We start from the raw sequence: 27,712 nt of genomic DNA, 5'->3' as shown, positions 1-27,712 counted from the left end.
GAACTCACGACCTTGCGCTTGCCAGGCAGGCGCTTTGCCGCTGAGCTAAATCCCCAGCCCCTCCCTCTGCTTTCTGCTGACTGTGGTCCTTCCCTGTACCCTCCCTCTATACTGGGCTATGCTTTTACTCTTGGGGATTGTAATGATCTGTGTTTTCAACAACAGTCATCTCCTGACCTACTTGCCTCATTGTACTTGAATAAAAATAAAAGCTATGCTGTAAACATAACTTACATCAACCCATTGCCTTCATTTGCTCATTGAAAATCAGTTCTTTGAATAGAAGCAATCTTGTGCAAAATGGTTTCATGGTGAATAACTGCAGAACTGTGCTCCTTGCAGAAGCATGGCAGATAGACAACATGAATTAAATGGAGATTATAACAACCTGCTTCCTGATTAGTCGATGCAGTAGTTTTAATGGGCACAGTGTTCTATTTGAGCCTGTTTTATTTGTGCTGAGCTGAAGCGAGGAAAGCCTTCCATAAATTAACTTTACAAACCCTAGAGAAGCTGGGTGGAGACTCATTGATATTTACCTTGTCCACAGGACTTCTTAGGTCTCCTTTCCAAAGGAGACTTTTGTAGTTCATAACCCTCCAGAACTAGATTTAGAATCCAGTTTTCAGCTCTATCTTTCCTAATGCTAAGACAGGCAAAGGATTCTTTCAGAACCACCAAAGAAACTTCTGAGTCCACACACAAAAGGCATACGCTTTTGTCATCTATTTCTGCATAAAAAAACTGTACTCCAAACTTGGTAGCTTATAGAGAGCCTTTCCCAGTCCTCCTCATGGCCCAGGAAGTTTATATTTGTGATCCCATGAAAAGTTATTGGAATTCTAGTGAGTTAATTCCAATCTACCACTTTCAGTGCAATCCATGGTGAGAATAAAGACACTGTAGTTATGGGGAGCCAAGGGGTCCTAAGCCCAGCCATGATGGTGGCCATTCAGAACAAAGGCCTATACCCAGGACTGAACCCAGATTTTATTCATTTGTGGAGATGGGAGTGGCTTGAGGATGAGTGAGAGTGGCACAAAATACGTGAGTACCATGAGCAGGGCTAGGTACGAGGCCTGAAATCACCTCTGCCATATGGCCAAAGAAGAACATGCAGAAAGAGTCATCTACATAACACAATTGAGATAGTATCTAATGTCATCGGGTCTGTGCTTCAGCTCTGAGGTGTAATCTCCAAAGTCTCAGGAAGTCATAGCCTCTATTCCTGAGGCTCAATCTCAGCTGACAGTGTGGAGCATTGGCTCACATGTCCCACCTCACTCGTGAGAGCACTGGGGATCAGGGAAACATGCCTGCCATCTCCAAAGTTGACCATCACCACCTCAGCTAAACCAATATGCATTGCTTAAAGTCAATTGAAGGGATAAGGAAAAGTCCCAGCCAGCTCTGTACATATCAAAACATGGATATATGGTCAGGATCAGCCAAAATAGAGGCAATTGCTTCTCTTTTAAGGACAGTCACCTAGGTGGTCCTCCACAGTAGCTTAAAATAACACATGTTTTCTGAACCCATTGCGGCTCAACCTCTGACTTAAGTTTTCCATGAGGCTTCAATCAAGCTAAGGGCTGAACTCTGGTTTCCTCACCTGGGCAGGCTGTAGGATCAACTCCAAGCCTTCATTTGCTCACTAATAATCATCTCCTTGACTAGAAGCAGTGTGGTTATTGGCAGTCTTGGTCACCAGCCACATGGGACTCTCCATAGGACTGCCTGGTGATCAATCAGCTGGCTTCCTCCAGGTATGTCATCCAAAAGAGGGTAAGAGATCACACACAATGGAAGCCACAGTCTATTTATAACCTGATCCTGGAAGTGACACCCATCGCTTTTGCCATATTGCAGAGTCTCATTAATATGAGATACTAATTCCAGCCCTCATGCAAGGAGGGGTGAACACATTTAGGTGGGGGGTCAGTGAGGCTATCTTAGAAGATGCCCACCACTATGCCTTAAATCAAAAATTTAAAACATGAAGTTAAATCATCTCTTTAATTTGGCTTTCCCATAGCAAGGATTAGACCACCCATCTCAAACTTTTAGTACCCTTCACGCCTTGTTACTGGCCTACCACAGAAAACTGCCTTCTGCGGAGCACAGACAATAATTTAAGCAAACAGTTCACCACAGCATCTCTGGGGATGCTCACTTCCTGTTTTCTAGTACTGGCTGGATCCTTGTAAGCCTGGTCCTGAGCTCCCATGTTCTCAAGACTCAATTGCTACAACCACCTCTGCAACTACCTTAGTCCTGCTTAAGGTTTGTAGCTGAAGACCACAGAGGAAACTTTAGCTAACACAAGAAAGGGGAAATGAAAGTCATTAGCTTTGAGGATTTCTGGGAGTTCCAGTGGATGTGGCTTGACTGAGGAAATGACCGCTGTAGTCCAGGACTGACCTTGTAGGAATCAACTGCCATCAGCTCCTGCCACTTAGCAGTTGTGTCTCTGCATGCTGCTCCCCGGAAATCCTGCCATGTGACCCAGGGAGGTCAGCTCGATCCAGCAGACACCGCTGAGGTCTGGTCTGACATCTGTGTCTCCCACTGCTCACAACCATCACCCAGACTCTGTGTGTTTGTTAATTAGAGGGGCACACCTGGACCCTGACTTCAAGGCAGTTTGTGAGACAGAGCTTACTTCCCAGCCTCCAGCATACCCAAGTTACGATACTTGTGGCTACAGCATGGCATCTAGAATAGTGGCTAACAGGAGATGAGCCCTTAGTAAATTCTAAAATATTTCACACACTATTTTCCTACTCGATGGACCTATGTCACTACCACATGCTTTCTGCTACCATTGGATACCCTAAGACAATTTTTTTAAAACTAAAACTATAGAAAGAGGCAGATTGGAAGAAAGGCAAGAAATTTGTGTTTACAGAGCAAGAGACCCTGTGCCACGCTGGCTGTTTCCCCCATTCCACCTCTTTTGGACCGTCATAGGAAACTCCATTACCTCACTAGTCTCTTTTGGCTGGACTCAGCTAAGAAATGCTTAAAGAGATATCTACCAAAGGAACAAAGAGGGATGGAAATGAGCCTTTTGTGGCAGCTTCTTGCCCAGATCTTCTCTGAAGAGTTAATTTTCTCTGCTGTTACCTGCCTGTCATTGAAACATACCCAAGGTCACTGTGCATGATGAAATATTTAACTCCAGTCAGCCTCAGGATGATATTGTGTATGTGACCTCATAGCTACTTTGGCTGCTGGGCTCTGGTTAAGTAGAGATTAAGCTTAAGCTTTTATTCAATTTCTGATGGCTAAATGCAGACACACAGGGAGCTGGAAATAAATTCACACCACTTATGCCTCAGTGCATGTTGTCTTGGGTGACCCTCAAGCTGGCCTTGGAAGCTGAGGCACCGTCTTGTGGCTGTACCTCCTGCAGAGCCGAGCTTTGCAGTGCCACCTCAAGGGTGAGACATGTATGCTAAGGAGTTGACCCTAGCACTACCTGGTGGGCACAGGGCAGCCAGTACCCCCAGAGTCAGCTGCCCCAGCAGGGAGCAAAGTCCTCAGCTACACCAGGATGCCATGGGAAATCCATGTGACACGTGATGTGAGAAAATCAGATGTTCTGCTGCACGCACCTAGCTGCAGATCTCCTTCCCATGAGGAGCCCTTTCTAGGAGTGTGCAGCCACAGACCTAGTTCCTGCTTCCTGAGGTGTGTCAGAGCCATTGCTTCTGATTGGGTGGCTTTGTGTAGAGCATTTGGTCTGAGAGAGACAAGTGAGACATGTGCACTGTGCTATGGCTTAGAGAACATCCTTTTAGCTAAGAGTTGATTCACTCTGAAAACTTTTTCTTTTACAGTTGCAAAAATCTATCATGATGTTTATACCAGGTGAGGAGATCTATTCTCTAAACATTTCCCCCTAAAATGCACCATGGACTCTGACACTGGTTCCCTGTGTCATCTGTTACTTAACTGCTTTGCCTTCTGTTTCCACAGTCAATAATGGCTGTTAAACTAGAATTACCACTGTGGTTATTTCTAGCTCTACATCTCCATGAGCACTTGGAAACATTTGCTGTCCACATGCTAAAACTTTAGGTAGCAGAATGGTTTTCAAAATGATAGTAGTGTTGCTAATTAAATTTATTAGAGTGAATAGGACAAATGATATACTAGGAGGAAATAGTGTCTTTTTGCTTACCTCAAGTGAAGTGATCATTATAAAAAGCATTAATATTTGCCTGTAATTTTCTTCTTGAACAATTACAAGAAATTAAGGATTCATTTTAATCATTCAACACCTTGTTTGTCATATCCTCCATTGTGTACTTAGCATCTAAATTAAATGAATGCATTATCACAGGTAAGTGCATTTGTTTTAGTCTTGTACAACATTACTGTGGTATTAGCATTTATAAGACATAAATAGCAGCGATATTCATGTTCTTTTCCTGAGCTCAGAAAGGAGGTGGAGAAAATGAAATGGGATTGCAGTACACGGCCTCACCAGCTCTTGTCTTCCAGTAGAAAGACCACCCACAAAACTGGGAGCCCTCATTGCGGCAAAGCTTTGGCTGAGTTTAATAAGATTGGCAAGGACTTCTGAACTTCTGGGAAGGGAGCATTGACAAGCATGAGCCAGATCCACTGCTAGCTCTTGGTTGCATGGGAGACTGCAGGGCTATACTCCATCTATGAGTGCTAGAAACTATTCTAGCATTCAGATTTCCTAAGCCCCTGTTTACCATTCTAAGGGAAGCCTACTTCTAGGCCTTCTCCACTGGATGATCATGATGATGATGGAGGTTTAAGATGATGGATATTGATTTCTTTATACAACAACCATTTGTCTGGCCCTCTTTGTGTGCCACACATACAATCACTGGTGAGACAGACCCCTGCCCCGGAGAACCTCACAGTCAAGTCAGATAAGAAAAGAGGGTTGGGGTTTAGTTAAAGATATGGATGAAGGCAGCCCCTGCAATCAGGTTCCCTCATTAGGAAATTATCAGCTACAAAAAAATAGGGAGTTGATAGGAATTGTCAGCAATGGGGTGATGCATTAAAAGCAGGTACCTATGGTTGCTGGCTTTGCAGGACCCAGCTTGTCCTTGCTGCAGATTTCTCTCTGCTCCTGGAGTGAAAATAAGCTGATGAGGTGAGGAAAGAGTGGGCATGTAATTTGTTGCAAAGACATAAAGCCATAACCATGGCACAAAGGGATACAGGGCCAAGGGCTACTGCTTAGTGTGGGTACACCTCTTTGTTGGTGCAGATCTGAGGTAATGGATTAAGCAGGCAGTCTGGCTTACCTCCAGCTGTGAAGACCATGAACTTTAGGCAGCTACACATTCCAAAGATCAACTTGAATGAATCCAAGAAATAAACATCTATAGGCGAAATCATAAACTGAGCTATGTCTCTCCAGGCCAAGCTGGAGTGGGAAACCTCCCCGATTCATTTTTTAATGTCATTTGTGATGTGTCCTGCCTAACCTCATACAAATTCATCAGTTCCCTGCAATGGAGAAAGGCTGCCTCCCACTCACTGACCAGGATGGACTGTGCCTGGGAAGAGGTGAGTCTTCAAAACTCAGGAGAGGAAGCCGAGCATCATAGTGCACTCCCGTAATCCCAGCACTTGGGAGGCTGAGTCAGGAGGATCGTTGAGAGTTCAAGGGCAGCCTGGGCTACAAAGTGAGCTCAAGGCCAGCCTGAACTGCATAGCGAGACCCTGTCTCAAAAAGACAACAAACAACAACAACAGCAAAAAATACCTCAGCAGAGGTAAGGAAATGAAACACAGAAATCATGAGATGCAAAGACCAAATTTCCTTTAGTTCTCAATTCCATTGTTTCTAATTTCTGCTTTGATGATGTCTTCTCTGAAGCTTATTCTTTAAAGCTGACATCTGGTTATGTGCCATCAGGAGATGCGCCCTCCTATGAAAGGGAGAGAAAAGCATGTGTAGCAAGCTGTCCCTTGTGAGCAGTGGGTGTAGGGTGGCTGGAGATGTGGGTATGCTGTCATCCCACTGTCCACGGTGGATGCTGTCTGTGACAAGGAGTACTATCCTGGCAGTGAGATGATATCATTTTCTCAGAATGGCATTTTACGTAAACCTAACACTTTAACAGAACATTTTATTCTTATCTAGGCATGCTTCTGTCCAGAGAAAGCTACTTGTAGTTCTGGGAACCAGAAAAAGAAAGCATATTAATAGGGGAGAAGATTGAAGCTGTAAGACTTCCTAAAGGTGGGAGGGTCTTCATATAGTTAGTGTCTGTGGAATTAGGGCTAGAACCTCTACCTGACGATGCAGATCCCAATGAGCTGCCCTATTCTGCAAGAAGAAAGCAATCGCCAAAGCCTCTTACCTGGACTTTAGCTCCTGCCGCCACTAACACAGTGTCCTCCTCTGAGGCCCTCTGCTGGGGAGAAGGGAAGTGTAGGCGCTAAAGAGCTAAACCAGGAGTGTTGAGATGAGAAGGAAGAGGCAGGACAGACGGTGCCACCAGCCTGGCTTCCTCTGAGTCTAGAGCTTTGGAGCAGCTACTTCACCACTACACAAAACAGTGTGATGGGGCTGGGGATATAGCTCAGCAGCACAAGAGCCTTCCTGGCAAGTGCAAGGTCCTGAGTTCGATTCTCAGTACCAAAAACAAAACAAAACAAAACAAAACAAAAAAACCCAGTGTGATGGTTCCTCAAAGGGTGAGATGGCATTTCCATAGCACCCAGCAATCCCATGTCCCAATATTTATCCAAAAGAATGGAATGCAGAGGTTCAAATGGATATCTTTTCACCACATTTACAGAATCATTGTTCCCAATAGCAAAAAAGTAGAAGCAACCCGATTGTGCACTGACGGATGAATGAATAAACAGAGCGTGATATATACATGCAATGGAATATTGTTCGGCCATGAAATGGAATAAAATTCTCACACATGGATGAAACCTAAAGATGTTATGCTAAGTGAAATAAGCTGGGCATAAAAGGACAAATGTTGTGTAAGTATCCTTATAGGCGAGATCAAAAGCAGGTAAATTCATCACGACAGAGTGGAATCAGGCACCAGGAGCTGAGGAATGAGAGTGAACGAGGAATTAGTGTTTAAGGGCACCGAGGTTCTGTTCAGGATGATGAAAAAGTTCTGGAGACGGATGGTGGTGAAGGGTGCTGTGCAATGTAAATGTACTCATGCCATAGAACAGTACAGTCGGAAAAGGCTAAAACGGTACATATTTACGTTGTGTTTATGTCATCACAGTAAAGAAAGTGCAAAGCTTATTGGGCCATGGACCAAAGTCAAATCAGAGTGGTTCTAGGAAGAACGAGTTGCTCTGGGAATGTGAATCTCAGGAGCGCTGAGGTCGGGTCCCATTAGAGCAGCCTTTTCCCTAGCATCAGACGTACTGCGTGCCATGCGGAGCGCCTAGCCCAGCGCGTGGTCAGCACGTGACCTCTGCATTTGATCCTTTATACGCAGAGTCTCTTTTTTCAAATCACCCTTTAGTAAAGCATAGTTTTTTATATACATTTTAGAAAATAAACAAAAAATAAACTCAAAATCAACAATCTGATCAAGCAATCAATAATTGTAATATTTTGTTGTAAACTCTGAAGTTTTTCTACTTTTGTGTATTTAGAAAATAGATTGCAAAGTAGGTATTCTTTTATGATTTATCTTTTTCAGTTAGTTCATTTTCTCAGCAATTATAAATTTGAACAATTACTGTGTATCTGGTTTTCCAAGCAGCAGGAACAGCAAATGCAAAGGCTTGGAGGCAGATATTTGCATTGTGAATATCTTTCTACATTTCTATCTTTATCCCTTTCCTGCCAACATTTTGTTCCCTCGCACGAACATAACATGATTTATTTGCTGTATGAGGACATTTGAATTGCTCTTGTCCCACACAATGTGACAATGAAATTTTTGCTTACAAATCCTGAAACACACAACTTTTGCACTGCTCTTACTTAGTGCCTAGTGGAGCACTTGGCAAGTGGTCAGAGCTCTTTGTGTTTGTTGAGTGAATAAATAGACTTATGATCACTTAAGATACTACTAGAAGTGGAACTGTGAATTTAAGTAAATGCTAATGCTTGTATATAATACTTTGACGCTTAGATCTGCTCTGGAAGTTTTAAAAACACTGACAAACTTGCTCTTCCATGCATTCTGTATGGGAGGTGCTGGGGGATACCTGTAGTATGAGCAAGGAAACAGAGGCAGAGACCAAGCAGCTTACTCAAAGCCATGCAGCTGGCATGCAGCTGGTGTGCAGCAGTGGATCTCAACCGTGGCTGCCCACTGGAGCCTGTGCTCTTGGCCCCTGAGCCATGGAGCCCACAGGTTGTTCTTTCCAGTCCTTCTGATTCACAGATTGGAGCCGGTCCCCAGTGCAACTGTGTTTGAAGGTGGGTCCGTGAGGAGGGCAGAGGTTAAATGATACCATGGGGAAGCACAGCAGTGATACTAGGATCTCTCCCATTGTTGCACTATAGACCTTGCAGCTCAAGAGAGACAGCAGGGAAGAAAGGACCAAAATTCTGTGCCTATGAAATCTAAGCGAGATGATTTGTCAAGCATTTTGACTGTCATTAACATTTCAACTCTACGAGGCAAACGCATTCACCAATTCAACAGCTTATGAGCAAGAATCTGATTTGCTTTTCTATCCTCTTACTGGGAACATTATGTTAGAAGCCCTTGGGAATCTATGTGGATGTGGGGGTGAGAAGATGAAAAGTTTCCCTTTCTGATCTGAGGGTCATGTGACCTTAGGCTTGATCCCACTGTTGGTTTAAGGGGGTAGGAAAGTGCTTTCTTTGTGACCATGGTCTCATGTAGCTGCAAACAGAGCTACAGAGCAAGTAGACATCACAGTACAGGATTCCATGGAGCTACTTGTCTCTTGGGGGCGGAGGGGCTCTGCCTCGGTTGCCTCTGATGTGACTTGAGCTTCTTTGCTTACAAATATTGCAAATGTGTTTGCTATTTGTGAGTCAAGCCGTGCAATATAAGAACATCATGAGTTTCATAGCATCAGCACCTCCTAGGGAATGTTAGATGTTGTGATGACCAGTATGGAGGGCAGACGTGACAAGAGAGAGCAGGAATAGGTGGGAGACCATGGCCACAGTCACTGAGGTGGCCTTCATGGCAACAAAATGCAGGGGAAGTGGATGTCTCACAAGGGCCTGAGACCATCCAGAGAAAATCCAAAGACTGTTGGCAAGATATTGATATTACATCTAAGGAAATAAAAGGAAGTGTTGTGGCATGTGTCTAGATGTCTCCCCAAAGCCTCATACAATCAAAAGTGGGGCTTTTTAAGAGGTGGCTGGATCTACAGTAGGTGATGGTGAAATTAAGGGTGTGTGATTACTAAGTCAGTCTACTGATTGGTTTAGGACTGCCCTAATCCCAGTAGCCTAGATAGAATACTTTTAGGGCAGAAAGAAGCTGCTGAGGTCCCTTGGTTTCTTTGCTGCCTTCTGCCCACCATGAACGGTTTCTGCTCTGCCACCCACCCTGCCTTGGAACCAGCTGATTATGGACTGAAACCTCTTCAAACTATAAGCTAAATGAACCTTTCCTCCCTTAATTTGTGGGTGTTGGGTATTTGGTCTCAGCAACGAGAGAGTAACTAAGACAGAACTGGCGTTCTTCTTCTCTTCTTCTGATTTCCTGATTGTTGCATAGTATATTCTATAAATTAAACATCTTACATTTACACTAGGAATATTACTAAAACACATTCCTATATGGTAGCTACAGTCAACCCCCAAAATTAATTATAGTCCAGATGTAATTGTTCCACATTTTTAAAACTGGAAGTTTTTGGGCTTGCTCATAAAAATAGTAACAGAAAAAAGTAATGGTCAATGATTTCTAAAAACAGTCTGCCTAGGTAATAAATAAATGGGCTAAAGGGATCTGAGAGCCCTGCTCAGGAAGCTGGGCAGGAAGTTGCAGTCAAGCCTATGAGGTTAGAGACCTCCCTTTTCCTGACTAAGCTGAACCACCATCAATTCCATTTGAAGTGGTCTGTTCATGTTTTTTTGGTCCTGGAAGCAAAATTAAAAAAAAAAAAAATCAACAATTTGCAAAGGAAGGACTATATATTTTTTTTTTAGCATGAGGAGGAGGATAACACTGCTCTGTTGGTGTCACGTGGCCTGAGAGAGCATCCTTCCTGATGAAGACCCAAGTCCCCAGCTCCCAGTGGAACCCGGCTTGTTCACAGCTGCAGACTGGAGCAGAAGTAAACATTGCCAGTTCAGCCTGTGCAGCCACCATTTTATTATGATTTTCCTCTGAAATCTCCCTCAGAGGCCCATGTGTTGAAGGCTTGGTTCCCAGCCTATAGCATCACTGGGAGGTGGGCGGTTCTTCAGAAGGTAGGGCGTATAGGGAGAAAGCAAGGCCATTGGAAGGGGATTTGGAAACACCAGCCCCTTCCTCTCTCTCTCTCTCTCTCTCTCTCTCTCTCTCTCTCTCTTTTTCTGGGTGCCATGAGGGAAACAGTGTTTTTTGCCACACACTCCCACCATGATATTCTGCCTTACCACAGGCCCAACAGCAGTCAGGCCAAGTAACAAGGCTGAGGCCTCTGATACTGTGAGACAAAACAAAGCTTTCCTCCTTTTAAGTTGTTTTTCTCAGTATTTTGCCACAACAATGGCTAACTAGAGACATCAGATTAGCACACACATATGTAATACAGGTGCATGTAAAAATATATGGTTAAAGTATACAGTATGCAAATAAGCTGTGCTATGAATAATAGATCATCTAAAAATCCTAAATTTACATGCGATTAGTCATTTTATAAAGCACCCTTATTTTTAAATAGTTATCATTATAAGCTTTCTTTAAATAGCAGTATCACATCTGATACATTCAAAAGTGGCACATTTATATTCACACATACTTTTCAAGAGCACATCTATTATGTGTAAGAATTTTCATCAGTAAATAAGCTGCAGAGAGTGTACAGATTTTACTTGCTTATCCAATTATGTTTTAGCAAACTTAATTCCACAATTTATAGACAAGTAATTGTATTACCTTAGATGGTGATTTTGAGGGACAAGAAGTAAGAATTCATACAAATGAGATGATTTTACCACCACCTTTCCCCTTTGAAAGATCAGTAAGTAGGTAATTGAGCTATAAAGGAGAACTTAGTAGAGACATGAAACCAGGTTTTCTTTCTATGCTGCTACTGTATATGGTCCCTGACCAGAGAGCCACAGCCCTTGTGCTGGGTCCAGCCATCAGTAAGGCTGACTCTGGGTGGGACCAACCCAGCTCAGAAGAAAACATCTCCACTGTCACCTAGACCACCAGCAGGCTGCATGGTCCAACCATCTCCGTGACCATGCCGCAGCCGTAAATGACCACCATGGCTTACTCTCTGCATTAAGACTGCCAGTGGAAGTCCCAGTCCCCCGCAGCACCAACACATTAACCCAGTTGCCCTTTTGCATTATGTACTTTGTCACTCTCAGTGGTGGCCCTCAGAGGATGAGGTAAAGAAGGTGAAATCTAGCGAGCGCAACGGGAAATAGTATGAGAGGAAATTGGGTACTAAGAGCAAGGAATGTGCCTGAGTCTAGGGAACAGAAGGGGTGATGGGAAACCATTTATGACTGGGAACAGGCCTGGGACCTAGGTGGAGCTATCTTATGAATTCACAGATTCTAGTGGGGATGCGTCGACCATCATTGTGTCCCTCCAACCCCCTTACTGTAGCAACTGTTCATATGAGATACACTAAAAGTCCAAGGAGATCTGCAACAGTGACACTGCTGTTCCCTAGTTTGGCGTCTGGGGAGGGAGAGAGGGGAGGTGAGGCCACTGCTGAAAGCACAATGAGATGCAAATTAGCCTCACAGCTATTGAGCTTTGACTTGTTCAGAGCCCCTCAGCTTGGGCCTGGAGATTTCCCCCAGCACTTGCCTTCTTTTCTATAGCAGGACCTCTCACCCTTTTTTTGTTTTGTTTTATTTTTTTGAGACAATGCCTCTATATAGTTTGGGCTGGCCTTGAACTCCCTGTGTAGCCCAGGCTGAACTGACAGTGATCCTCCTACCTCAGCCTCCCAGGTGCTTGGACCACTGGTATGTGCCACCACTTCCAGCCTTCTCTTGCTTTTGACTCACTCTTTTTTCCCTGTTCCACCAAAAACACAGGCTTTGCTTCAGTGTGCCCCTAATTCTACTCACAGTAGCCGCAGTGGCAGCCAGGCAAATCTGGGGCACTGTTTTAAGAGGTGGGGACACCGAGTGTGGCCACCTTCCCCGGGGAGCGTGTCTACCCGCTCAGGAGGTGCTCAGAGGACCCAGCCTCTGGATCCGTTTCTGCTGATGGTTACTTTCGAAAGGTTTCTGTTATGCCTCTCTTCATTTCTATTGCTGACGACAACAGGGCAGGGTTTGAAGAATGAGTTCAATATCTCAACCGTTTCCGACCCGTCATTAATTTCATGCCAGTCTGATTTATTAGAGGGCCTGTTTCACGTCGGTGTCTCTTCCCCTGATGCATTAGTAAAAAGCCCTTCTGTTCCTTTAACCCTTTTCACCCGCATTACCTCCGAGACTGCCTCCCAAGTCACACACGATAATGTTTTGTTCACACTTTTTTCTCTCCTTCAAATCTCAGCATGGGGTTTCCTTACCAGAAGAGCTGCACAGGATCATCCTCCAACTCACAGCAGGAATTTTACGGGCACTGTGCTTTCTTCTTGGTGGGACTGTTTTGTTTCTGACTCCTGATTATCCTCACAGGCAGTTTGCTTTCTGTCGGGTTTGCCCTCCCTCTGTGGCCTGTTTGGGAGGTGGCACATACCTGTCTCTTCTCGGCTGTTCTCAGGGGGCCCCTCCCCCTGGGGCAGCCCATGATCTTGGGAAATCAGCCCTGACTTCACGTTGGAATGAGGGTGCTGGCCGAAGTTCATCATGGAGGAGCTTATTTACCCTCTGGAACAAATAGGCCAGGCCAGTGTGGACACTCACCTGCTGTGTTCTCTGCCCGCCATTCATAAAGACAAAGACACCACCACTGTGGAAGGGACCTCTTCTACTCTGGTGTCCCTCAGGCAGAATGAGGACAAAACGGACCCATAGTAAATCCATCCTCTGCCTGTCTTTCCCTACATGGCTGCTACGGAATGTCACCAGTGTCCCTCCTGGGTGGCTCCTCGGCAGAGGGGATCCCAGAAGCAATGGGGACCCCGGGAGAAATGGGGACAAGGCTGGGGTGGAGCAGAGGGTTTGGAAACAGGGGCCCAAAGTGGATCTTCCTGGCATGTGCCACAAAGCTGGCCCCTGCCTGCCCTGGCCTGCCAGGGTGGTGGCAGCCAGATACACGTCCTGGTTCAAACTCTTCCTTCCTGAATGATTCCAAAGAGACTTGGAAGGCAGAAGGCGGAGGGAAACCAGACCCATTTTACAAGTCCCTGGGCTGGAGTATGGCGTGGGGGAGGGGCACTGAGAAGCAAACCATTAAACAGGACATGAACTAGACAAATGTGACTGGACTAGAAGGTGTTGTTCGCTAAAAGTGACTGGAACATTATGAAATCTGCCCTAAATGTCACTAAGGGATGGGAAAGGGTGTGGTGGAAGGAAGTGGGCAAACCGTTTTGCACTGGAGATTACACTGGATTTAGCTGGCTCACACATTGGCTCCCTGTGTCTTGCAGGGCTGTTCTTTGGGGGAGGGATGTCCAGGCAGTTAGAGGTAACCCTGAAAGGTCTGGGGACACTGAGACACCGGGTAGAGACAGAATCAGAGGTCAAGTCCTTGGGCCACTGTGGCAGAGGGTCGGAGATGAGATGGGAGAGGGGAGGGTGTGCTGGGGTCAGCCACAGGCTGGGTGGGCACATACCCAGGGCGCTGGAGTAGGACAGCCAGCTGAAGGCTTCTGCTGGGCAGAGGCTCAGGGGTGAACGCCTGAATCTCTCTGAAGCCCAGCCCCTTGCCCCGGGCACAGGAACACTTGGGTTAACACCCAAAGTGTGGCCTCCTCTCCTCCACCAATGGTAGGCAGGTCTAGTCTTAATACTAGCAAGAGTAGTTACTCATTCCCGAGGGATTCCCATTTAACCTCCACACTATGTGCATTAGGTGGTACTATTAGCATCTTCTACTGAGGATGAAAGGTTGACCCAGACAGGGTGGCAGGGTAGTGCCCATGTTCTGCTTGTGACACCCTCCACAATAGTGGGGGTCTTACAAGTGAAGATCTTCAGTGAGGATCACTCAGTAAAATAGGAAGCAGGGTCCAAGGGGCTGACCTCCTCACCCAGGGGCTCAAAACTAGCAAGCAGCAGAGCCAGGAGGCCACAAACTGACTCCAGGGCCCTTGCTCTGAATCTCTGCCCCCAGGTGCCTAGATGGTGTACTCTACCCAAGAAAGAGCGAAACTGCAGTGAACTTCACACCTGTGTTTTGATGACCATAGGTACTCATCAGGGAACACAAGTCGCTTTACATGTAGGGAGATGGGAGAATGGGCACTTTCTGCTGTCTCCTCCTCATTCCGTGGTGGGCTGTCTGTGTACACTGGCACAGTCACTCTTCTTGTGGGATATGCTCTAGCCTACTCTGCAGCCAGGGTCTGGTCTCTAGACCACATGTGCTTCAGTGGCCAGGTCCTTTCCTCCCATGTTTAGCAGAGGGCTCGAGGCAAAGGGGAAGATAGAGAAGTGTTCCTATACCTCCTCTGCTGAGTCAGCTTCAGTGCCCCGGACCGCACAGGTCTAAAGCTTGGTGGCGGGATTCCAATGACCACTAGACGGCATGCTTTCCTACAGCAGTCTGGTCAGGCTGCAGGTGGAGGAATGAATCCTTGACCATGGAGAAGTGGCGGGGAGCTCCAGTTAGCATTCTGTCAGCAGATCTTGGCATGACCACGCAGAGCCACCCGAGCAATGCCCCTTCCGTGGTGTCACAGAGCTGTACTTGCATGGCCTGGCGAAATGCCGGCACTGGTGGAGGGCAGCCAGGGCCATCTGGCCCCACTCAGTGTGTGCAGCCTCTTCCCGAGAGTCCTTCAGGAAGTCAGCAAGGCAGGCAGTCGCAAAGTGGGCCAGCAAGTCTTGGAAGGTGTCATTCATAAAATATGGAATCACTGAGGATACAGAGAGAAGACCGAATGGCAATGACAGGTTCTGGGTGGAGAGCATGGATGGGATCCAGTCTCATTCATTCTGCTGCTTACCCAGCTCGGGCTGTGTGCCCATGAGTTCAGGGCAGGGGAGCTGATCTGATGGTCCTGGAATTAGCAGAAGCACACCCTGGCCAAGGGCGGCCACTTTGGAAAGGCCGCCACAAGCATCTTTAAAAACATTGCTCTGTGTTTCCTAGTGTCAAAATGCAGTGGAGTCTCAGCCAAAGAAGATGGCAGGTAAACTTCTGTCCTAAGCCTATTTTTAGGTACAAAGAAGGGGCCAGCAGCTACTTCTGACCATGCTCTGGACTCTGCATTTGTGGAACAATCTTGCAAAGGGTGATAGAATGCAGGGAGGGCAGTGTGACAGGCAGGAGGCATAATAGGACACTATCATGCCTGATATGATAGGATGCTCAAGTCTTCCAGGCAATCTATGTCCAATATTTGAGAATTGTCCTGTGTGCTCAGCTGCCTTCCTGCTGTAGAGAGAAGACAGTGACAGGAAGAAGAATGGAGGATCCACTGAGTTACAGCTGTATGTGAGAGCCCTCTTATTATGGTTTATATCTAGATGTCACCCCAAAGCTTCATGTGATGATAGGTGGGGCTTTGGGGAAGGGATTGGATCATGGGGGTGTGACACTCATCACTGGATCAGTGCACTGAGGGGTTTATAGCTAAATATGATGATGGAAATGAGGCTTGGTTGGAGGAGATGAGTCACTGGGGGTGTGTGGCTTGGAGGATGATATTTCCCTTCCTCCTCCCTTGATCTCTGCTTCCTGCCACCATCGCATGCGCTGTCTTCTCTGCCATGCCCCTCTGCCATGCCTCCTTGCCAACTGTGAACTGCAGCCCCTATGAACTGTGGGCCAAAATAGCCTTTCTTCCTCACAGCTGCAGGTGTCGGGTATTATGTCTAAGCAACAATGAGAAAGTAACTAAGATACCTCCTGAGCAGGTGTCCCTCTCTGACTACTGGCCCTGTCTCATGCAAACTTCCAGGTGACTTTGTAGTGAGTCCTTGCTTGGGGAGGCCTAGTAGCCCAAGCTTGGGGAGCAGAGGGCAAACAGAACCTGCCCCAGGACAAAGTTCACTGGTTTCAGGAAGGAGGTAGGATCCTGAGTTCTCCCTCCCCACTATGACAGGCCCCTCTCATCTTCTTTCTTGGAATTTGAATTAGGGCCAAGAGACTCAAGTTACTCCCTCTGTGGTCTTGAAGTCTGAAGGGATTTTGCATCTACATTGGCTCCAAAACACAGAGAGAAAGAGAATGTGCAGTTTGCTAAAAAAGGTGCCTGTGAAGCATCCTGGTAACAAGGTGGACGGGGCTGGGCAACCCGGAAAAGGTGCACTGAGGACCCTGCCTTTGAATGATCAGGCCCTGGTCTGGCCCTGTTGCCCTAGTATGTGCTCTGGCCTTGGGTGCTATGAACCTCCCTAATTGCTACCACTAGCTCCGCTTTGACCTTAGCTAGTAAGAACGTTTCTCAGGCCAAGTGATTCCGGACTGAGACAGAAGGTCAACCTTGTAATAACATCCTTTCAGTGTGACTGAGGAGAGCCCAGCTTTCTTCGTATCTCATGTATCAAGTCCCCACATGCTGAGAGCATTGGGCTAGGCACTGGGATGACATGCCCACCTGTCACACCATGCCCAGGTAAACAATGCTTCCTCCCAATGCCCACTGCAGCTCCTAAAGAGCAAGGAGGTATCAGACTCTTTTCCCTTTAATCAGCTGACCCTCGCCTTCACGCTTCATCAGGGAGGCAGTGCCCCGAAGAGGATGTGGATGGAGAGTGGGTGGAACTGACCACAATTGCATTTATTTATAGATTTCTCCCTTCAATTGGTGGATCTTGGGGAAACACTTCAAGCTTTACTTAGTGCAAAGAAGTGAGGGGATAACATCCTTTCTAAATTGGCTGCCTGGGATGCAAAGTTTGCAGAAAGAAGTCCCCAGCCTCCCTGGGATTGCACCCATTTTGCACAAAATATTTAAAAATAAATAAAAACAAAATGTCTCCCACAGGCATGACTCTCACTGCCCTTTCACTGTCCTATGTGTCCAGTGCCTGGACTGAAGAATGGCGGACAGGGCAGCCATGCAAGGGTCACAGCCTGGGGCTCGCCTCTCTCCAGGCATGGGAGTCCCTCAAAGCCTGGATGCTGCCTGCTGTTTCCTGGTCTTGCCCTAGATATCCATGCAGCTGAGAGCAGGTCTCCTAGCTTCTCTCTCCCGGTGGTTCCAATCAGGTGCTTCATGGCCACACGGAGAAGCAGGGGGAGTTTGTCTGTGTGACTTCCCTGTTATCCTGAGGCATTAGATTAAAACAGGCACCAGTGAAAGCATTCAAGTTATTTACTGAAACCTGAAGTTCATTGACCCTCCAATTTTCAGACCACGGTGCAACCACTGAGTAGAAATGACCCCCAACTCCTATTCACTAATGGTGGCCAAGGGAATCCTCCCCTGAGGGAGCCTTTGGTCCTGGGCCTGATCTTCTCCTGCTTGAAGGTTACAGCAGCTGCAGGCATTGTAGGTTCTAGGTGGCTGCAGACTGACTTCTGGACAGGACTGTGTGATATGCTAGGTTTGTTCTGAATCTGCCACTCCTACCCTCTGGTCAGCATGCTATCCCTGCCATCCTTTACCCACTGTGGCTGGGGTCACATGGGACATCAGACCCGTAAGGGATCCTTCATTTTGCCCCTAGGCCTGTTAGAACCCAGCCTCAGTTCAACAGTGGGGCTGCCCTTTCATTTATATCCCCAACCCCCATCCCGGGCTGGGGCTCTGGAAAGTGGATCCTGCCTTCTTCCCTATGCTTGGAGCTTCTTCCTTAGTTTCCCCTAAGCTGAAATTTTCCTTTCTGGTCTGTTCAAAATTCTTCTCTAAGGGCAGAGGATCTGCCTCTTGTGGACATATCTTGCAGCCTCTAAGCCCTGCTGCCTGCTAGGTCCTCATCCCCATGCTGAGGTTGTGAAGTGATACCATCTTTGGGGATTTCAGATTGAACCCCTTTCCCCAGTGTAGTTGCTGGTCTTGAAAGCTGGGTTCTACATGCTTGGTCTCACTTCTGGCCAGACTCTCCACAACCACATGGCTCTGGTCCAACTTGCTGTGCTGTTTCTTGGTGCTGGTCCTTCCTTGCTGGGCATGTCTAAGATCAGTCTGACTCAAAGCCAAGTGGACCTGTGGTCTTCTGAGGATACAATTGTTCATTTTGCTTCTGCACTTGTTTGAAATTTCACAGCCAGAGCATGGCAGTACTGCTATTTAAGCCAAATGTAAGGTTTTGCGAAGGAAAGAATGCAGGAGGGTGAGAAGCAGAGGAGTAGAAGTGGGGAGGAACTAGACCCATAACCCTTCCTTGTATTCTGCAATGTCTGTCCTCTCCCCCCTCGGTAGAGTGGTGACTCATCAGGCAATTGGAACTCTGGCTGCTCCCCTCCTGCAGTCTGCCACAGTATATTAGTCAATTTCCCGTTTTGAGGAAAATTACCTTTAACCTAAAGCAGGAAAATTTATCTGCTTCCCAGTTTCAGAGGTTTTAGTTCACGGTCTGCTGAGTCAAGGCAGGAAACTCACTGCAGAACCGTGAGGCAGAGCAACGACACTAAATCTGTGGCAGCCAGGCAGCAAAAAGAGAAGTGGGTGACCATGGCAGGAAAACATCCTTGCAGGTTACACCCCTCTTCTGACCAGGCCCCCATTTAGCTATAAACTCAGCTGTGGGTGAATCTCCACCATCCAGTCATCTCCCCAAAGCCCAGCTCTGAACACATGAGACATTCTGGGAACTTTGAGATCTAAACTATAACCTGTGGCCCCATGTGCTATCCTGGTTCAGTCCTGCCATCCACTCTGAAGGCCTCTTTGTATCTCTCCCCTCTGGTCTCTGAGGGCACCTGCTGCAGCAAGAGATGACATAGTTTCAAACCCAGCCCTAAAACCCAGCACCTGTGGACCTCAGGCACAATCAATTAACACTTCCAGCCTCGATTTCCCCCTCTGAAAAGAGGGCATGAATAGAACATACCTCATTGCTCTGCTGTTAGAATTCAGTCAATCACATTCATACCAGATGCCTGGACTAGTGCCTGGCCCACAGCAAACAGTGACAGCTCCTTGCTGTCATTGCTATCTCCACCCTAGCTGATTTTCTTGTCATTTTACCACCAGCTCTGGCCAGAGCACATTCTCTGATTTCCTTCACTGAAATGATAGCAGCCTGATGTCACACTCAACTTAAGCTCAGCTCTGAGTCGGCCTCCCCTCAGATGGGCTCCACACACAGAGCAGGCAGGGAGCAGCTGTTCCTGCAGTGGACTTTGGCCATCCTTGGTGTTTATCCAAGATGTTGGTCAAGTTTCTGCTACTTGATGGAACAGATCTGGAGGCAGAGGCAGCTGTGCTATGGTGACGCCTCACCACCACAATACTCTACACTGGTGGCCTGCACATCACCAGTGCTGCTGACCCAAATTATATGCCCCAAAGAGGTGTTGGGCAGGTACCAGCATGGTTGATGTGAGCAGTGAGGAGACTGTGACATGCAGTACTCTCTGGCTGAGTGACTGTCAGGATTTCTTCATAAAGTCAGGAAACAAAAGAAGGATGATGTTTATCACAAAGAATCCCATTAGAAGAGGCTGTTATTCCAATCAATGAAACAAACCCATCTTAAATTGGTTACTAGGGTCCAGAATTCCCAGCCAGTTGTGAAAGTGCTTCATGGATCAAAGTTAAGCAGAGAAATGTAATCAAGCCACAGCCCGAGGGGGGATTGTTCTCAAAGCCCTACTCTCATCAGTTAATCAGAAGCTCTCCTTCAGGCCACAGTGTTGCAAAAATCAAGGTCTTTGATAGGGAACCAATATTTTTGGCAGGCTAGATAGGGTCTTTTCTTTTTTAGATATATTTTTCTGTGGCCTACACCAAACCAAGAATGTTAACAGGTCATCAGTTTAACTTTGATTTCCTAAAGCGAGAGTGAAGTGGTAGCAGGTTGCGGCTCTTTTGCCAGGGGGCAGCAATTAAGCAGGTTGAAAAGAGACCGGGTAAGGCAGGGACTTGCGCTCAAATGGAATTAAGGGAATCTGCTCTGTGGGAAGTGCGATTCATGCAGAGATCTGAAACGTGAACCTGAAGATTAATGAAACTCAGTTCCTTTAAACACCAAGCTAATAAGCCCCCTGCACCTGGTTGGCACTGCCAGAATTTCCCAGCTCTTGTCATAGGAAAATCTGAAAGGTGAGTCTAGATTCTCCCGTGTCTATGAAGAACTTCCATTTCCCTCTTATCCTCCTACTGATTGCGCACGTGCGTGTCCTCAGGGATTTTAGAGCAACGCGTTATAAGATCCCTTAACTTTTATCCTGATGGAATGGCCTCATGGGATGTGGGTCTTCACCAAGCAATGCCCAGGCTGTTATGGTTTGTGTCTGGATGTCCCCTCAAATCCTCATGCAGTCATGGGTTGGGCTCCTAGAGTTTATGATTGATTCATGATCCAATGTTGGGATTACGGCTGTGAGTGCTACACCCACCCTGGGAAGAGTAGTTTGCATACAATAAGAGGGAGGGAAAGAGACTGTTTGCTGCCACTGCTCCTCCCTTTGACTCTTGCTGCTTTTGCTGTTTTCCACCACTAAGAACTGTTGCCCTCTGCTATGTCTCACTCTGCCTTGGAGCCAGCCAAGTATGGCCTAAAACCTCCACAAACTGTGAGCTGAATAAACCTTTCCTTCCTTAATTCTGGGCCTCGGGTATTTTGTCTAAACAACGAGAGAAAAGTAACTAAGATACAAGGTTAGGGGAGACCCAGTTCTAAGAGCAGTGTCTCCATTCAGGAAGTACAGAACTTAGCAGGCCGGTGCCTTTGATATCAAAAGACCAATTTATTAACTAATACAGATAGAGCATCCCTAATCTGAAAGTCCAAAATCTGAAAAACTTCAACTTTATAAAGTTTCATGTCAGTGCCCAGAAGCTTTCAAATTTTTAAAACATTTGGGTTTCAGGCTTTTGGATTCAGAATGTTCAGCTGGTAAAAATCTAAGCAAACATTTCAAAATCTAAAAAACTCCCAAACCTGAAACACTTCTGGCTCCAGGAAGTCTGGAAAAGAGATACTCAAACCTGTGCTGGGAGACAAGCTAGGGGCAGATGCTGGCCACCTATCGGAGGCATCACTGCCTTTCCTGGCAGGCGGTGCAAGGGGCAGATAAAAGTGGGGATTAAAAGTTGCCACATGTGCAAAAGAGTAAAGGCAAAGTAGGAAACTGCAGAGGAACGGTTGTTCCAACCAGTGCACACTGAGCCACTGTGTCCTAGTATGCTGCACATAATGTGTAGTAACAGCACCGCAGGCACATCTGTCTTCTATTGCCCTGTTGTATCCTAAGGTCATTGTGTGCAAATGGCTCAGACCTGGGGTCATGTGACTACTGCCTCAGTTCTCCTAAAACTAGTACATAACCAAGCCCTTCAAGATGTAGGGAAGTGAATTTATTACACACCAGGGATGCCTTAGGCTGGGTATTGGGACTTGATTCTTTCCAGGGAGAATCCTGGTTGAGAAACTGCCTTCTCTTTCACATATCAGGAATATCATTTATTTAGGAAAAATCAGTTTTTCAAAGCTCCAGAGTCCAGCAGGGATGTTGAACTTCAAGTGAAAGAGGTCATCTCAAACAAGTTCAGGCCCTAGGAGGGTACAGAGGTGATCAGGACCCAAAGAAGAGTTTTTCTGAGATCCAGCCAAGAACATCTCTAAGTGTCTTTCATGTCCTATGGAGCTGGTTGCCTCCCTGAAATTTCTGTGGCTTCCCAGGGATTTCCTTCCTTAGACACCCCTAACCCTACTGGCCCATCTTCACTGCAAATTGCTGTCCATTTTTCATCTCCTATTTCTACACTGCTATAAATAAAAACATGGGACTCAGCCTGTCTCCTCCAATCAGATGAAGACCCTGACTGGTATCCCTACATGCACTGACCTGGAAGAGAACCAAGGGCTGAAACCTCAGCAACTTACAAGAAAATATCAGACCTCCAAAATCTGAAAGCTTTGTCCTCCTGCCATGAAACCATCTCCCTGCACTTTCAAGTTCCAAGTCCTCCCTTTTTATGCCTCACCTCCACCAGTCCCTGTCCTGGTGCCCAGCTCAGAGCTCCTCTGCATGTTCACAGGCTTTGTTCAACTCAAGCAGAGAAACAATCACTTATAAGGGAAGGATTACATTTCAAATAGGCAACTACTTCCTCCTCAGGCTGTGGTGGAGAATCTGGAGGGGTAATAACTTTCCAATAACAGAAAATAGATAAAATAGTTTCTATCTTTAAGTCCAGTTGCAAAATGACTTAGTTAATTTAGCTTGGTGGAAAGATATCAAAGTCAGAATTAGAGATGTGAATTCAGTCTCCTAGGTGGAGAAATTACTTACCAATATACCTCAACCTCTGTAAAATACAGATTGCACCAAAAGATGCTGAGAGTTGTTAGAGGCATAAAGTTATGTTTAAAGTGGCTAGCATAGTGCCTGTGTCATGACAGGCAAGCAGAAGTGCCAGAGAGTTTTGTTTGTTTCTGAAATACCTAGATTGTAATAAATGCATTTTAAGTGTCAGAAACCTTCCTAAGGATGATGTAATTGCTAAAAAGCAATATAAGCAGCATGTTGCAATGGTATGGAGTAAGTTAAACATAGAAGAATCCTTTTCCTCCAAAAAAATTCTTTTCCTTCACTGCATTAATTCAAAAGCCCCCAAAATAAAACAAGAATGCAGTCTAGAGACGAACCAACTGTCCCTGTCTCCTGCTCTATCTAGCAGGTTAACTCAGTGTTTCTTGGACAGATAAGGAAGGACTTTGTGCCCAAGGATCACAACCGCATTGCACATGATCGTTGTCCACTGTGGTTCATTGTCTAGGATGGGCTGGATAGGAAGGGAGCACTTGCAGAGGAGAGTAGTATGCGAAGTTAGAAAAGCACAGAGCAGGGCCATGACCAAAGGAAGACCACGGGAAGATCTTGAGTGACTTAGTAGGCAGAATGCAAGTGATTCAAATCTTATCTCATGTATTATTGAACCATCTGAAAGAATCATAAGGAGTACATCTTAGAGAGATGAGAGTTTATTGTTTTACAATTTATTTTAAATTTATGCACATGGTATGTATGCGGGTGGGGGAGTGCCTACCAAGGAGAAGAGCCTCTGGGCCACTTGTGTCTGATCCCCATACACCTGTGTATGGGAGGGAACCTCACCCCTAGGCAAAGAGCACACCTTGGCCAGGCTTTGGTTGCATCTGAATCCTTCTGACTGGTATCCTGCTGTTTCCTGTCTCCAGGGGAGGGAAGGGGAGTCTCAGGCCTGCGGAGAGAGAAAGCAACTGTCCTGATTACTGATGGTCAGCAACCGATGACTCACAGGGGTCCCACTTGCAGGTATCGCTGGGCCCACATGAGTTTGCAGAGTTCTGCATTCTCATAGGAGAACCCAAGCTCCTGCCCACAGACCACAAGTGGACCCTGGCAGGGAAGCTCTTTCCATACTGTCAAGCAGGAGCTGCAGGGAAAAGGGAGAACCAAGCAAACCAAAACAGTATCACAGGGGCTGAAAAGTAAATTCTCATTGGAGTCACTGCCCACGAAGTAGGTCAGAAACTGCTAAACTTAAACAGGGTGACTGCATGCTAAAATGAAATATTTAAATATGACTAAGCAGTTCCCAACTTCACAGCCAAAATGATCAGGATACAATTTAAAAAATCTACGGTAATAAAAATCAGGACATCGCAGCACGAGTGTGGAAAAGCAGTCTACGCACACAACACGGATATGAACCAGATGTTGGAATTACCCAACAAGGATTTTAAAGTAGCCATCATAAAAATGTTTTAATAAACAATTGCAAATTCTCTGGAAACAAGTTAAAAATTAGATCTTATTGCAAAGAAACAAGAGTTATATAAAATATGTATAAGTTATGTAACTAAAAATATAAATCAGAAATAAAAAATCACTGGATAACTTTAATAGTCAGGATAACAGGAGATTACTTAGTACACTTGAAGACAGAGCCGTAGAACTTACACAATCTGAGCAACACAGGGGGAGAAAAAAGAGTAGATTCATAGGAATCAGCAGAAAAACGGAAAAGAACTAACATTTATTTCATCAGTGTTCCAAGGAAGAAAAGAGATAGAGCCTGTGACTGAAAAAATATTCAAAGAAATAATGGCCCAAACAATCACAAATTTGGCAAAGGAGCATAAACCCACAGAATCAAGAAGCTGAGAAAACTCTAAATAGAATAACTCAGAGAAATCCACAACAAGATTCATCATAATTACAACTCTGGCAAAGAAACCATCTTGAAGTGGGCAGGGAGAAATAGCATGCAGTCTATGAAAGAACATCAGCGTGGATGGCAGCATGTCCCCAGCTGAAACCAGGGGGACCAAGAAGGAGACAGTGTGTTGTGCAAGTGCTGAAAGAAAAGGACTGTCAGCTGGACTGTCAGAACTGTCCTCCAGGGAGGAGAGGGCCAAGAATAAGTTCTCAGATGAAAGAAAGCAGTAACTGAAGCAAAAAAACATCACACTGCCTGGGACTAAGGACCATCACACTGGTGAAGGGGAAGATGAGGGTGTTCAAATGGCAGTTCACTAAGGATGGAAAGATTGCTGATACCAGCAGACTATAAAAGTCACACATGTACATGGTGATTGATATTCAGAGTCACCACTAAGAAAACCATGCAGCAATGGACCCCAAAACACTATAAATGGGCCAAAATAGAATTCTAAAATATAGTCAAGTAATACAAAAAAAGGCAAGAAAAGAGGAGGAGAAAAATAAAGTCTAGGGGAAACATGTAGAAAGTAAATAATAAATGGCAATTCTACCAATGATTGTCTTAAAAGTGAATTGTTCTAGAAAGTTGACTTAAAACATGATCAAAACACATGTTAGTAAGGCACTCATTCTAATGATATGGTTAGACCAAAAATAAAAGTATTTAAAATGATGTGGCTGTAAACATTAAATTTTTAAAGCAGGAGTTCCTATATTAATATCAGATAAATTATATTTCAGTAAAAAAGAACTTGAGACAAAAAGAGACATTACAAATGATAAAAACATTGATTTACCATGAATGATTTTCAATATCTATGGAACAAGAAAAGATAGAGCTGAAAGGAGAATAGGAAATGTACAATTGTCCTTAGAGATCTCAACACCTCCTAAACCAATGGGACTACTAGTCATAAAACCAGCAGGCCATGTAAGAGCTGAACACCAGAGTCAATCAATAGATCCAGTCTACATATATGAAACACTCCACCCAGCAAGAGTAGAACGCACATTTTCTTCAAGTGTCCATATGATATTCACTGTAGTATTACAATTTTCCTTATCTTCTATCTTTGTTTTTTCTAGGAGGGAGTGTTTTGGTAATTACACTGTCTTGTGTTTTACTACTGGCAGCAGGCATACAAATCCATGAGAGATAAAATTGCATAGAAGTAAGTACTTGTATACCCACCCACCAAAGACTACAGACCTTGTGAAATCTAAGAGCAGCTGGTTGTGTTAATGCCAATATCTTCATTGTATTATACTAGCACTTTGAGAGATGCTCCCCTTGGGAGACTGGTTGAGTAGCACATATGGTCTTTCTCTATTATTTCTTACAACTGTATGTGAATCCACAATGATCTCAAAATAAAAAGTTTAATTAAAAAATCACTTGACCATATTTAAACTTTTTTTTTTTATTAAAGCATTGAAGTGTGAAAAGAAAAAGAAAATCACAATGAAACGAATGTTAGCAGAGCTTTGCAAAGTGAAGTCAGGTGGCCATAAGGAATAGGATTTAGGAACTGTATTAATTAGGGTTTTCTAGAGGAGCAGAATCAATAGAAAATATATGCATAATTATGCAAGGCGATTTATTACGTAGGTTTACAGGATCAGAGGCAGAAGAATCTACATTGCCCATCTATGCACTTGAGAACAGGAGGATCCAGTAACTTCTCAGTCCAAGAAGTTAGAAGCTGCAGAAAAAGAGATCAAGGATGTAGCACCAGTCAAAGGTTGAGGGCCTGGAGCAGTGTAGAGTTTCTGGTATGAGTCTACATTGGAAGACTGAAGAAACTGGAGCCTGATGTCCAAAAGTGATGGTGAAGATTAGAGCTCTTCCAAAATGGGAACATTTCCTTCTTCTTTCCCTTTTTATTCCATACAGGCTATAAGCCTATTGGTTGGTATCACTCACATCCACCCTCAATTTGCTCGTGTACATATCATGCCCAGGGCTGTGCTTTACTAACCTGCTAGGAGATTCTTACCCAAGTCAAGTTGACATATCACACTTAAGGCTGATACTGTGAACTTTGGTCACCCATGGCCCTGCCTGCAGGACTTGCAGATAATCACAGTGTTTTAGATAGCTACATTGTGTGCAGAGAATCAGGATGTGAACCAGGAAGTCATCAGACACTGTTACTATGAGTGGACATTCTTTCTTTGTCTTCTTCTAGTCATGCACACTGCATCCTTTTGAACTCCAACAGAAATTTCCTACAAAGAAATATTTACTGCTTTGCAATATGTCAACACCGCTTGCCTATATAAAATCGTGCTGCTTCTTTTCTGCCTCCATTGGAACATTTATTCATTCAAGCTATCTGGAAGTGTGTCCCAAATTACAATCTGTAGGACCCCAAATGAAGGTTTTCGGAGTTTGGATTGACTAATGAAAGAAGGAATTCATCTTTCTCCTTTGGTATTCTGTTGCTCTGGTTGAGGGCTACTTTTCCTTTCCATAATCCTCTCCCTCCCAACCAAGCATTTCAGAGAATTAAAATGAAGAAAAGTGCCCAATACAGTTTTCATTGTTTAGGGTTGATGCCCTTCCTGAGCAAAAGTGGGGAACTTGTTACTGCTCCACCCAGCATCTGAGGCTCTCTGTGTCTGTTGCAAATGCTTTACAATTAAAAAGAATACAATGATATTATTCTTTGATTTGTTCTCATCAACTCTTTGCTATGGGACTTTGTAACATTTAGAAGGGAAATTTTTTCCTGTTGATAACAGTTATAATCTTACTTTAAACAAACTCATTGTATACAAATCTGATTTCTCTTAAAAGAAATTAGATAGTGAGAATGTATTTTTCAATAGAATTCAATAGTTCTCATTATAAAGTAAATAGTGTGATCAAATGTGATTAAAGAAGTGCTATTTATCCACCCATGAGTGTGATACAAAGTAGATCTGATTGTATTAATAGATGTGTACAGGGTATTTTTCTGTAAAGTACCATAACCGGAATGCTGCTAAGGCAGGGGAGGGAGCTAAGGAGCCTCTAAAACAACCAGCAGCAACAGGGAAATGCTGGAGGCCAAGAGTTCAGAGATTCTGTAAAAAGCCAAAGAGTAGGTAAGTATCTTAGGCCTTCTGAGCTCTGGGGTCTTTGCTAGAACTGCTCATTTTTTTTTTTTTTTTTTTTT

The 27,712-nt window shown here is 45.1% G+C and overlaps 1 long non-coding RNA gene across 1 annotated transcript in view; it reads right to left on the bottom strand.

The window, feature by feature from the left end:
* The window catches only part of LOC106146702, a 40,779-nt gene extending 27,976 nt beyond the window's left edge, over nt 1-12,803 (bottom strand). The window contains exon 1 of the long non-coding RNA XR_001231258.1: nt 12,682-12,803. This is a non-coding gene — a long non-coding RNA (uncharacterized LOC106146702). The remainder of the gene's footprint in view (nt 1-12,681) is intronic.
* Between the last annotated feature and the right edge of the window lie 14,909 nt (nt 12,804-27,712).

Source organism: Chinchilla lanigera, unplaced genomic scaffold (genome assembly GCF_000276665.1).
Source record: "Chinchilla lanigera isolate Chin_1 unplaced genomic scaffold, ChiLan1.0 scaffold00091, whole genome shotgun sequence".
In the NCBI taxonomy this organism is placed as follows: domain Eukaryota; kingdom Metazoa; phylum Chordata; class Mammalia; order Rodentia; family Chinchillidae; genus Chinchilla; species Chinchilla lanigera.
This window is presented reverse-complemented; position numbering and strand designations above follow the sequence as displayed.